Source organism: Calonectris borealis, chromosome 2 (genome assembly GCF_964195595.1).
Source record: "Calonectris borealis chromosome 2, bCalBor7.hap1.2, whole genome shotgun sequence".
Lineage (NCBI taxonomy): Eukaryota > Metazoa > Chordata > Aves > Procellariiformes > Procellariidae > Calonectris > Calonectris borealis.
The window spans coordinates 159,603,714-159,617,852 of record NC_134313.1 but is presented as its reverse complement, the minus strand read 5'-3'; the positions used below and the strand labels follow the sequence as shown (position 1 = coordinate 159,617,852).

General features: G+C 41.1%; 1 protein-coding gene across 2 annotated transcripts in view; it reads right to left on the bottom strand.

The window, feature by feature from the left end:
- DIP2C (disco interacting protein 2 homolog C) overlaps nt 1-14,139 on the bottom strand; it is a 327,128-nt gene that overhangs the window by 196,323 nt on the left and 116,666 nt on the right. The gene's annotated exons all lie outside the window — the stretch shown is intronic.

Here is a 14,139-nt window from a genome sequence, read left to right as displayed (position 1 = left end):
CATTTATTCTAATGAAAATAAAAATATTTCTATGTGCGTCATTTCGAAACTGATGTTGATGATTTAAACTAATCACTTCTTACGTATTCAAGATAACTCCGAAGTGTCATGATATTTTCTGTATATGCTGCAACACTCAGCACTAAAAATGGTATATATGCTTTCCCCTATTAAATCTTTACTTCGTTTTCGTTTAAAATTACTTCATATATTTTTGTATTGTAGGATGCTGTTTACAGATATATCCACAGCTACTCAATTTTGCAACACAAACTCGAGGGAGAAGCTTTCAAAATGCAAAGCAAAGAGTCAGCCACTAGGCTAATGTTTGTAAAATAATACTAATTTTATGGAAAACAATCAAAGTACAGGGAAAAAACACTGTTCTGAGTACAACAGATTTGACATGGCAGAAATAAGCATTCCTTACCCTTCCTCAGGCAAGTCCTTTGCCTGCCCAGAATCTCAGCGTTAGAGGCATTTCCAAAGATTAATGGAAAACTCAGTTCATACAGACCGTATGACTCTCCCTCCGCAGGGCACATGATGCGTAGTCCAGGGCTCTCAAACCAGCGTCTCTGCTGTGGCAGAGGGAAATGACGCATCGAGTATTAAACTGTTCCTCTTACAAGCCTTTTTTTGCTAAAACAACTTTAAAAATAACTGGACACTTATAATTTGAATGAAAAGCAAGCCAATGACCCTGGAAAAAGTACACAGGCCCATAATTTGAAACAGTAAAATATGTTCTCTCTGTACAAGTGCTCAACACACTATTGCTAAAAATATGAATTTTGCTGTTTATCTACTTCAGACACATTAAGATTATCTTAAGATTATCCTTTTTTTTTAATGATCAATAAGAAGTAAGATATAGCTATATTTGATTTGTTCACTTGTAGCTGAAAAGGAAAGCACATTTGTTTTTAATTAGATTATTGGCCTTTGTCAAAACCTGCTAAACCAATTCTGAATCCTTTCCGGCTTCTGAATGCCTCAAGGCCCTCTGTAATTAGGGTGCTGCTGGCATGCCGAGGGGCAAAAGGAGAATTGCTGGTTTAGAGCACCCATAGCCAAAGTCCTTTTGGTGCCAGTATACTGAAAATCGATCATCTTACTTGCTATCCACGTTTCAAGGAAATAGTACTTTCATAAATGTCTGAAAGAGTCCAAACTTTGATTAGCTTAGAAAAGATACAAGATTAGTTCTGTTGTGCTATAAACTGGGACTTCCAACTGCAGATGGACCTGGACATCCAATCTGTCCCCCAAAGTGCTGCAGTATCTGTCCGCATTTCTCCAATAAACAATGTATTACAACTCTGGCTGTTGCCATCTGGCAAAGCTGTTTGAGTCTAAATTTCATAAATCACCATCACTCTTAATTATTTGGGGCATATTCTGTAAGCATACAACTTAGCACAGCTAATAATATGATTTACCATATCTAAGTTAGGTTCATTTCACTGAGAAATCTTGGAAGTCACTGCACAATTCAGCTCTTTAACACAACTCAGTATGCATGTAATAACTTAAGATTAGCTGATAAACATGTTTTCTGTACTAACTGCTTAGGGTTATTTTTCTCTTTAGCTTCTTTTAGAGTTTCACAGGAACAGAAAAGTTGGAGCTAAGGTTTGTCCCTTACCACTCGAGAGCCACCTCCAGCACACTCACTAGCACACAGCGCAGCCCAGTGCTGCTTCCACATATTCCATGTCTATATTTAAATTTATATTTATATTTACATTATATTTAATAAAAATTTAATACCAACATTAAACAACAAACACCATTTGTACATGTGGACTGCACATATACAGCTACATCTGCTGTTCTCAGACCCTAGAATGACAGCGACTTCCAAAGTGGCAGGTTAAAGGAGTATTATTTACTGATACAAATCAAAACCTGATGAATAGTTTTACAGCTAGGTTTGGAGTCACCGCCTGGTCAAGCAAATTCTTGCTTTGGGGAAATTTGACTTCTTGTGATGTCTGCACACTTTTAAGTGTGCACAATCGCCTAAGTATCATTTTCAATTTCAATAAAAGCACGTATATAAGGATTAGACTGTTATGAACACTGCAGTGCAGATCTAAATAACTCAGTCTGCCAAACTAGTGTTACTATGGAAACAAAACTAATGTACTGTGACCACAGCTCTGACTGCATTACTTAAGACCATCTGGTTAAAACAAATATTTCTGTGGCACAGTATTTGTTCTTAATTGTATACTGATCTTTTTTTTTTTAAACATACACAAATATATTACATTTTATATATGGGGTTTTTTTTGTATTATTATACTCTGTTTGAGTTTTCGTGATGCTGTATATGATTTTAATTATATTTAACGTGCTTATGAATAAAACCATCAATCTCTAAGTTAATCAAGGCTGGATGAAGGTAAATGGTCTGAAGTCCCCTGTTCTCCCGCACCACGTTTTAGATGAGGTATCTTTTCCTATTCCTGCATCACAGTAGCAGCGAAGAAACACTTTACACCATTTATTCTCCACTGGGAACACAACCACATCGAAAAGCGAAGCCTCGCAGTGAGCAGTACAGCTCCCATCCACCGAGTTCCAGCTTCTTGATTGCCTTGAAGGTGAAAAGCACCTTTCAAGTCAATTGGCAGCTCCTCAAACAGCTCCTTGCTAGCAAGAGGCAGAGCGCTTCCACGCTGTTTTGCTGCTTTGAAGCGTTTTTCAGCTAATAACTCATGCCCCGCCTCTAGCCTGGAGAAGTTTAATATTCTGAACTGAGATGTGTCACCACAGATACTATTCTGATAAGAAATAAAACACTTTTACAGCTAAATGCAGATTGACCAGATTGTCAGCAATACCAACACAGAAAAGTGAGGGCCACCTTTCCTATCTGTTTCTAAAACTGGAAATCTATTTTATTCCAGGGAAAACCGTAAATTAAGAAACAATTGAACTAGTAAACAAGTAGATACATTTCTTATTTCAGTGCTTCTACAGAACTGCAATATTCAGTTCCTACTTAACAGGAACAGGGAATATATATGTATTATACATACAATATATATATATTTTTGATATATATTGCCTTTTCTAATTCAGATCTGTTAAAATAATTAGGTCTCCACAAAAAAATTAAAAAGCCCCACAATGCATGTTCATCTGTTTTTTTGCAAGCTCCACAGAGTAACCATGTTTCGCGAAGACGGGCTTCCAGGCTGCATTCTTGAACTGCACTATCAGTTGGAGGACAGATGACATGGGAAAAATTGAACACAGTTGGTTTTCCAATGATGGAAGGAGCTAAACGTTGTCCATTATGACAACTAAATATTAACAGCAGAACGATTTTCTGCCTGCCACAGTCCCTGGCCATAGAGGTACATTCATTCTTTTGGGCTCAGCTCCAGTGTTCCTTAAAAATACAACGTGAAGAAGCAAATTTATTGCACCATGGATTATCCATACTGTCGGAGGTGTGAAAAGTGCGCAGGTTAATACTGGCGAAGTGACCTGCAATCTTCTTTAGGCAGCTTTGTAGCATAAAGCCTGTGAGATCTGCAGTCAGGAAGGGGAGGGGGCTTTGCCCAGGGAAGGCAGCAGGCCACTGCTTCCCTTCTGTCAGCAGGAACTGGTGCTCCATCAGCACAGCTGGAGAGCACTTTTGGTAAGAGCTGTGGTAAATGCACAGCAGCTTTAAGGAATCATGGATGATATTTTAAAGAAAACCCAGAGCAATTCACCTACTACTATGTTTGCTTGCATGTTTATCTACACATTTTATCTAGACATACTATCATGGTATGTGGGAACTTGTAAGGTCTCAAGTTATATGAGGTGTTGTATACTGATCTTGAAAACTATAGCAGAAAGTTAAGAATTCAGTCTGAGCCTCCATCATTTTATGAAATATATATCTGAGGAAAATATTAATGTCCTAAATTATGTGCTTCTGAATGCCACCACTGGAGACAGAAAAAGAAAAGCAGCTCTCAGCACAGAGCTCCTCCAGATCCCCCAGGGCAACGCTTTTTGGAACAACCTTTTCTCAACCCTGCCACTATCTCACTTTTTTCCCTAATTGAGATGACGGGGAGATTATTTTTTTAAGGATCACAAATGTTAAGGAAGCATAATCTTGCTAGTTCATAATTACAACCAAGTATCAGATTGCCAACCACGTATCAGTCAAGCATTTCTCATTACTAAGAAATCGGTAATTGCAGCAGGAGATGATTGAAGGAAATCGGCCCATGTCTCTAACAAAAAAATCTATGTCGCCATTTATCAGACCGATATAGGAAAGTGAACATCAAATTCTGGCTAGAGTCTCCAAGAAAACAGGTTGGGAGCTAAATGCAATATAATTAAGAGGTGATTACAGAAGACCTTTACCTACAGCACGGCACGCAAAGCACCACACCTCCCTGTGCCACACGCAGATCACCCGTCTGCCAAGAGCTCCTCGTTTGGCTGCTAGGAAGGTATTCTCACAGGGGACGTTTCCAAAGGGATCTGCTAGCAGGCGGGAGCCGCCAGCCTCCCTTCTGCAGCCAAGAGGTACGCAAGAACGCGACCGGCGTCGCTGGCTGCGTGCAGGGAGCTGGCTCTGGACCTCGGGGCAGCAAGTGCCCGAGTGGAGCTGCCCCAGCCTTTACTCCGTTCCTCTGGGGTGAGCTTCAAAGAAGCTATTAAAGTAAACTTGCTCCTCCATCTCTGATAATTAATGATGGAGTTGCTGCCATCTGATGGCTTAGTAAAGAGACAGGAGATAGGAGAGAGAAGCTATTCTGACTGCAAGACAGTGTTAAAAGCTGAATTATGCTTGGCTGACAGAACAAAAAAAAGTAAACTAAGTCCTGTGATACAGATGATCTGAGGGTAGATAACCAAGAGCCTTGCTTCACAGGATGGGGAAAATGTCCAGCAGTTTTTATTGTCTTTGCAAGGCCACAGAAATACGCAGAATACTTAACAAAAGAAATCCTGTTGTACTTAACTGTGTTTCCACTAACAACCGACATAGTTCGTGCAAGACAAAGGTGACTTAATTACATGCCACCTCTTAGTATGAGCTTCACAAAATTAAACTACGATCAGCATCTTTTCCACTACTCGCCCAGTCCCAGTCCCTAGCAGAAACCTCCTCACAAGCTCTGTCTAAAGGAAGGAAGTGGGGAATAGCTGGTGTCTGGGCTCTGAAGTGGTTGAAAAATCAGCCGGGGCGGGGGGGTACTTTGGGATACAGCATCTAGATGTCCAACGTGGCAGAGGAAGAAAGGTAGGGGGAAAAAACACACGCAGGAGGCTTCTGCATCTTCCCCCCTCCCGTCCACGGCAGAGCCACAACACGACAGAGTCGCCTTCAAGCTAAATTTATGGGATCAGATTTCTTTGGACTTAGAATATCCTACGGATTCCTCAAGTCCATTAAAAGTTTTTCTGCTTTTGGCATATTGGAACACGAATGTGACCGTATTTATGGTCCGTTTTGGCATGCGTCCCAGTACTGCGTGTGATGACAAAACCAGATCAGCTCTGATTTCTCCTTCTGACACTCTGCTTTGATGTGATGAGCATCCATACCAGAGGGTCACATGTTTCATTCTATCCAGTGTTTCAGGTGATCTCCCCGGTCGTGAGGATGAAAATAAGAAATCCTGCGGGCAGGGCGCGAGACAAGCGCCGGGCCCGCCTGGCCTGCCCGGGTCTCCAGTCTCTCCCATGAAGGGCGGCCGCCCGGCAAGCCGGACCCCCCAGCTCTGCCCGCTGCCCGGCCCTCCGGCCACGTCTGCAGCTGGCCTCTCCGGCAGGGAGCTTCAGCTTCCCTGGAGACAACAGAGACAACCCTTCCCGGCCTTCGCCCATCTGCTCTACCACCTCCGACCATCGGACCTTCAGCCTCCCTTTCCCTTGCTGTGGCTCCAAATCTCACTCCAAATTCCTTGTATTTAAAGGAAAATATTTCAAAAAAGCATCACAATTGCAACTTCAGAGTCCACACCTTCATACCCCATGGAGGTGTGAGCATACGCTTACGTGGATGAACACACTGCACGACTTTTGCATCGCTGCCCTCTCTTTTCCTCATTCCTCGACTGCTGCTTCTCATTACCTAAATTTAGATTGCAAGCCCTTCAGTCCAGATAGCACGTCTTATCATGTCTGGGAGACAAACTTATTTCTGTCTCACCTTTCATTTTCATGTACCTTCCTTCCTCTTTGCGTACTCTTCATGTACATCTCACTGCCAACAGCTCGATTAACTCCATTTCTGGCCACCTTTTTTTGTGAGGGATAAGGATAAACACCACAGTGAAAGTAAAGGAGTATTTGCACTAAAAAAGTACCTTATAAGATTAACATGATTGGATTTGTACTTGAAGGATTTCAGACACTACCATATTACAGTTGCTTCCTTTGCAAAATAAAACGTATTTTCACCCAACAGCCAGAACCCAGGCCTTGGCCTGGACTCAAACCCAACTTGTTCCTCTTCATCTTATGTCAAGAACAGTACTACCTGCACAGAATAACCCTCCAGTTGCACTGGGACATATACACAGCACTAAGGGTTTTTAATAGGATTACTACGGTGTTCCTGGAGTTTAAAGAGAATAGAGTCACACATGAATAGCTGAGGACTCCATCTACTTGCCGATAAATAGAAAAAAAATCAGAATTCGTAAGTAGCAATTCTGTAAAAACTAAAACTTAATAAACAAAAGACATGGGTTTTACAAATTACATACACATACACAAAATTTTTAGCTCCCCTATGTTCACTTTTTAGGTGTACGCAAATATCTGCAGATTCCTAACTTTGAAAATCAGTCACAATCTCACAGACCAGCACATGGAAACACAGAATTTCTAGTAACTTCTAATATCTGTAAGTAAATATAGTAAGTACAGTAAGTGCCTGTTCAAGCAAAAAACTCTGGATACCCTAACTCAGAAGCCTACATTTAGACCACCCATTATTTAATAACATGCCTTTGGCACGCACTGTTGATTCTCATTAAGAATACTTTTTTAAAATAGAAAAGGATTAACAAAAAGTTAAATCTTCAGTGCTTGACACATGAAGATCACCAAGGAAACTGTAATTATTTGACTCAAAGAGAAGAGTGCTTAGATTTAAGGACGAACATGCACAGGATTCTTCGGGAGCTTTCTTTTGTTTGTGTTGAAATGCAGCATGTCCAAACCCATCTGTCCAACTTCTAAAATGTATTTATTAAATACTTAACATACTTGTGCTCTTCAATACATATAAAGATGACCCAAACGTGTAGGTACTAATGGAAACTATTTACAACAGTCTTCCCAAACACAGCTTCTTTTTCCCTAAATCATGTATTTGGGGCACCACTTGTGTACTCCTACCGGGAAACTCAACCTCAGCAGCCTGGACCAGTGCTCCAGCTCCATCTGAGGGAAAAGCAGCCACATTGGTCTAATTTACAATCTCTCTGGTCTATATTTGTCTATATTCCACTGCATTCAAATATGTTGTCTTTAAAAATATATCTTTTTTTTTTCCTCATTTTTTCCTTTTCTTTCAAATAAAACACTTTCCAAATGGACTGTGAATCTAAAAGCTCTTCATGCCTACCCAACTTTAATTTTCCTGTACATTCTTTGCTGATAGGTTGACCATCTAAATATATTTTTTAAAGAAATTTCACTATTTCAACGTTTGATGCTTAAATTTTACACACTGCACTTTATATAAAAAAAAAAGAAAAATTATCAGATGTCTCTCCTTGAACTTTTCAGTTAAATCCCGAAGCGACACACCCAGGGAGTTACTTTCTTGAAGCATGAAACACAATTTTGGAAATTACAGGCATGTCCAAGTGTCCAGAGGTATCTATTTCTGACTGTTAACATTCCAGAGAGCTTTTGCTCTATTACAAACTTGAGCTCTGCCACATAGTTACCAAGGTACCATAGTAAGCAAGAACTATTTGATATCATAAACTGCAACAGCATTTTCATTTTGCTAGAATTGACCAAAATGGCTTCAGCAAGCCCTCATGTGCGGTCCATTATGATTCAATCAAAGTTTTCATGTTATCCTAAACTAGGTTTTGAGTAGACTATTAACAAGAAATGCAGATACCTGCCCTCGGACTTTCTCCATGGTTCGAATACCTAAACAGCAAACAGCTGCAACCCTTTCACCCATACATTAACAGAACAATCTGTATTTAAAAACACACACCGTGTTCCTAACAGGAGGAGTACAACCTGATGGCAGAAGTAATGTAAAGAATAATGGAAAGAGAGTGGAGAAGGGGAGTCAAGGCGACCAGAAAAAATAAGAAGTAAGCAGATAAAGTAGTCATGGGCAATACTTTTTAAACAGGGACTAGAAAAGTGGGCATGGCAGGTGGAAAATTGACTGTATCCTTGACTCAAAGGATGGTGACCAATGGTACAAAGTCCAACTAGTGGCCAGTTTCTACTAGCAGTGTCTCTGAGGGACTGACATTGGGGCCAATACTGTTGAATGTCTTCATGAATACCCTGAACAATGGGACAGAGTACGCCCTCAGCAAGCCAGGGGATGGTACCAAGCTGGCGGTCAATATGCTGGAGGGCAGGGTTGTTATTCAGAGGGACCTCAAGAGGCTGGAGGAATGGTCTGTGATAGGAGTCTCCTGAAGTTCAGTAATAACAAGTGTGAGGTCCTGCATCCCATATGGAACAACCCTATGCAAATATATGGAGTGGGGACCAACTGGCAAGGAAGCAGCTTTGCCAAAAAAGACCTGAGGGTTCTGGTGAACCAAAGTGGGAAACACAAAGTCAGCTGTATGCCCTTGTGGGAAAGAAGGATGACTGCACATGGGCTGTATTAGCAAGTGTACCCAGCAAGCTTACGGAAATTATTATTTCCCTCTACCTATTTCCAGAATATTGTGCCCAGTCTCGAACAAGACCGTAAGAGGAGTGCCACAGAAGTCTAGACTGAGTCTGATGTTTTAATCTGATCAGCTTCACTGCATCAGTTAATGATATTCCAGCCTACAGACCCGCATCAGGAAAGAAGGCGGCTCTATGGAACATTCAGAAAATAGTGAGTTTCGTACTGATTGCTCAAGATAGTATTAAGGAAAATCTTCTACAGAATTTAGGAATTTTTGTTTTGATTTCTGCAACACTTCTATTTACTTCTTCAGTCTGTTTGTACTGAAAAGTATTCTATTCAAATGTTTGTGCAAAGCAAAAGTTGAGCTGATGGCTATGGTTACTCCAATCATGGACCATAAGGTGTTGCAGAGCAGTCATCTGATCAAGAAAAGAGAAATAACATGTTATTTATGGGATCGACCATATAGCCAGTCCCTCTGAATCATAAAGATTAACCATCCTATGGAACAGGTATAATGAATTATTCCTGAGTTATTCCCAGGATTTAAACTGTGTACAAAAACATGTGAAAAACAATTACAAGTGGCAGGCAAGAAGGGAAAACAATGAAAATATTTTGTTCCTATACTACTTCTGAACACTAAAACGGCCTGAATTCTATTAATTAGATGTTCCCAGTAATTCTTTCATGCAAATTGATTCATAACACTGTTGCCAATTCTTTCAGCCACAAACGGGTCATTCACATAACAGCACAGCTCTATTTATCTTGGCCACTCCGCCAGGATCTGAAGCACAGGCAGTATAGCCAAAGCTGAATGAGGGTTTATGCAATTTTTATTGACAAACTTAATTTTTAAAATTTCCCTACCATCAGTAATAAGAAAGCAACTACTTTATTTTATGTGCTGCAATACTGCTACTGTCAACATTAAAAAATAATCTTGGCTTCAACCTCCAAATTATGAGATTGATATATAACATGCTCAAGTTCTTTCTCCCTTGCTTCTTAACTTGTAGCTATGCCGAAGTCCTATTTTCAAAATTTCCTTGAGAATTATTCATTTACTTAAAAGGGGGGAGAGAGAGGTGAGATTCTCACATAGCCACCTGAGCACAAGGAAGTAAACCAAAAAGGAAAAGGCACAGGGTCAAACCCCACCTACTGAAGTCACTGGTCATTTGCCACAAGGATTTTACTCCAAGCAAGATCAGGAAGGTTGCCAACGTGACAGTTAAATACAGAAGCAGCCTTCATCAAGGAAGACCCTCCATTACCTATCTAGCGCTCACATATCCTTCTGTTACCGACTGATCTACAGTAACTGTTCAATGGCAGTGAGCATCAGTACATAATACTCAAGAAGAGGAAATAATTAATTTGCCGTGGCTCGCTGAGAATTTTGCCAAAACATCAGTCAATACTCTGTTACAGTCACTGCTGTAACTGTAACTGTAAAAAACTAAATGGTCTTCAGTAATGACAAAAAAGCAAAACCATTTTCCATAAAAGCCACAAATAACATACTCTAAAAATTACTTTTTCTGCTCTAGTTTAAAAATGTGATTAAAACTGTATTTCTGTGTAAGAGTGAATGCACGTACATTAGTACAGGATGTGTTGCATTGAGTTCATGAGTTCAGCAACACTTGAGTACATTGCATGGCATGGCAGAAACCAAAACGCAGGTGGAACAAGAAAACTCCCATTTCTCATAGGGCTGAGCATGTTCTCAGGCAGTTCATTCACATATTGGTGGTCTAGCTTACCTCGTGCCCAAACCTTACATGTAATAAATAAAACTGAATTAAATGAAGGCCTTTCCTATTGCATCCTGAAATGGATGGCAAAGCTTCCCTTGAGAATGGACAGGATTAAGCCGCCTTCTTACAACGGATCCAGAAAAGGCTGGTACAAAATTATCAAAGCTAGTTCAAAACCCTTTTCTTGCATGAACATCCTGTACAATCTTAAGAAATCACATCACCTCTCCTTTGGATTTTGCTCTCTGGCTGTGAATAATGGCATTTTTCCATTACCTACTACCTGAGCTCCATTACGACATTAATTACATTATCATTTGCAAGACACTCACATGCTACAGAGACGTGGGCCAGAGAAGCAGTAGATCTAGGGAGAGAGCTGAAATGTTTACAAAGGAAGATGCCCCCTCTTCCCCCAAGAAATAAACAGCGGTCGTCACGGATAAATTAAGGAGTCATTCCAATTTCTGTTCATATGCCACTGTTTTAACAGTAATGAAGAGATGCTGGCTGAGGCAAATTAGTTTGATATTTATTTGGTCCTATTTAGGAAGAAAAAAAGATTTGCACAAACTGGTGATTGATATTGGGAAAATGCATTGAAACAATCCCTGGTAGACATCAGGAGACTCTGCCCATCTGGCCCTGGCTCCTCCAGTGCATTCAATGCTGCCAGGAATCCAAATCTGTAATTACAGCTACCCAGTGCATGAAACACCCACACTCCTTCGCCTTCTATTTTCTGTATTCACAAACTGAAGCTTGTCCTGCAGCTGGCCGCTTCCTCCAGAGCCCACAAAGCCCAAGCCACATGCTGCATACACGACAGGGCACCCAGAGCCTTGGGGGACCAGCGTCGAGATGCCCTGCTCTGGCTCCTGCCTCCTCGCCCGGTGCCCAGCCAGTCCTCGCGTCCCTCCCACAGCCTCCCCCACGCTCTGCGAAAGCTACGGGGACAGCACAGAGGTGGCTCCTCACAGACACCGTGTTCCTGAAAATCCAGCACTGTGGGAGAAGACAGCCTGTTATTTCAAGTGATCCAGCGACAAATCATTTGTTATTATGGGGCAGCCCAATGCCAACAGTGTACTGCAGGCACAGTGATCCTGTGCCAGATGAGAATACAGCAAAGGAGCACAAAAGCATTTTGACCAGCCATCTGAGATGTAGCAGTGATGGACTGCAGCTCTTCCACTTAGATTAACTGCCAGCAGCATTAATGAAATGCAACTATATAACTTATGGCACAAAACACTAGAAGTACTGAACTGACAAAGGGAGACATTTACTTAGTCATTAAGGGCTAGAAATAAAACTGGGTTTTGTAATATACAGTACCTAGCGCAGAAGCACGGCTCCTTGGTGATACTTCAACTTGAAGAGCAATAATTTGAGTTGCCTATCAGGTAACTGCAGACAGTGGAACAGGCTGTCGTCCTCCTCTGCAGCTCCTGGCTCAGCGGCTGGCCCCTTTGCTTTTCTGGTAAAACTTCCAAACCGTTCAGAGGAATCCCCTTCCCAAATACAAAGCTCACAGTTCAGATGTAATCTCACCTAGAAATCTGCTCTGTCTACAGTCAGTAGGGTATCTGCTAAATGCCGTAATTACAGACGGGAAATTTTTTATTTCCCTGTCTGAGTTTATCAGTGCAAATAGCCATGTTAAGATGTATTCATCGTTGGAACCTACGCAACTACAGCAAGGGTCACAGAAGCACTCTGATATGTAGACATAATCTTAGACACTGCTGATCAATAATAAGTGTATCTGGTACTCTTCAACTCTATCTCCCTTTCCTGAAAATGGGTATATGAGGTGGAGAAGCCAGGAACACATGCACTACAAGTGCTGTTGCTAATAGCTCTGAGAAATGCTCCTGCCCAGGAAGAACAGCAATGGATAGCTGCAGTATCTCAAGCACACCTAAGTGCTTTCTGTTGGTCAGATTCTGTAGGAAAAATATGTTTTACATGGGAAGTTATTACAAAAGAATGCAGCAACTTCTCGATTAGGAAAAAGAAAATCACAGCAAAAGCAGATTCCCACCTTCGTCAGTAGAAAAACCTGGCTGTTGCATTTCATTGCAATACTGTCTGCGTAGTTTCTGGTATTATATTCTGAAATTCTATTATTAGTCTTTGCATTGCCGCAGACGACTCAGCTGGTATCAAGGCCCTACTCTGCAGGGTGTAAAAATGTAAAGAGACATCAAGTTGGGTCAGGGGAAAAAAAATGTAGAAGTTATGAGTAGAACAAAAATATTGGTGACAGGACAGAAATTACAAGGACTACTGTAGAATTGCCTTGGTTCATCAATATTTTCATGTTTACATACTTCACTGGCATATAACTTTATGTGATGTGTGTTAGAATGTGATATCTTGTAATTCTAAGGTTAGAGAATTCCTGGTTTCAGCATCCCATCACATAAAATAACGATGCCCTAAAATAAAAATCTATTCCTGATGTTCGTAGCATGGCCATAAGTGTATGTTTATTTCCTTTGCTTCAAGCTTTGCAGAACAATTGCTGCAATTTTCTCAGTGAAGAAGTAGAAAACAAAGAATTAGTATCAAATGTTGGGAGATCAATTTTCACAGACCCCATCGCTTGATAATTTAAATGCTAAGTACTGCAGTCAATTAGTCTAGACTGAAGTATCTGAGGGGGGCAAAATTTAGGTTAACAAATACTGCATAATATTATCTGAATAATATGGAGCAGACTTCCTACAAAGATGGATTTTGAATCTGCCCATTACACGGAACAGGTGCAAAGAGTGCGTGGGAGAGGTGAATTCACCCCTCCCTTAAATGGCAGTATAAAATAAAATTAGGGTATAAAATTTGGGGGTGTCTCACGGGGCAGTTTTTAATTATATACTTAGCAGCATCTTTGCATATAATCATTACCTCAGCCTCCTCGTTTGCATGTATATATTCTTTTGTGCCGCGATCAAAGAACAAAGGTTAAATCCTTCTGAAACTCTATTCAAGCAGTGAAAATTGAAAACAGCTATTTTGAGGCTTTGGGCTTTTTTGTATTTTTCAACTGTCTGTATAATCTGCTTAAAATTCTGGGTACTTATTAAATCATGTATTCGTAGTGTGACACCTAGACAACTGCAGAATACAGGTGAACCAGCAGAGTTTTAAGGAGGACCCTTTCAACGGTACCTCCCATGAAATAGGGAGAAGCAAAACAAGGTCTCCAGCTGGGACGCTGCCTGCCTGTCGGAGGACTTCTACCAGGTCTTCACTACTCGCACACCCAGTTTTGGTTTGCAAGGAAGGGTTTGGTATGGAAAAAGCAGAGTCAGTGTCTAGTCCTCTGTTGCGATGCTCGTGGCACACAAACGGAGTTCCCTTTCTGTCCTGACGGCAGTGGGCAAACAATCCAGCCTCGGCGCCTGGGATGGACGAGAATCGACGGAGGGGCTCAGCCATCCTCGTGCCAGTGAGGAATGATGAGACTGTGTCTGCTAGGGCGATGGGGCTGCT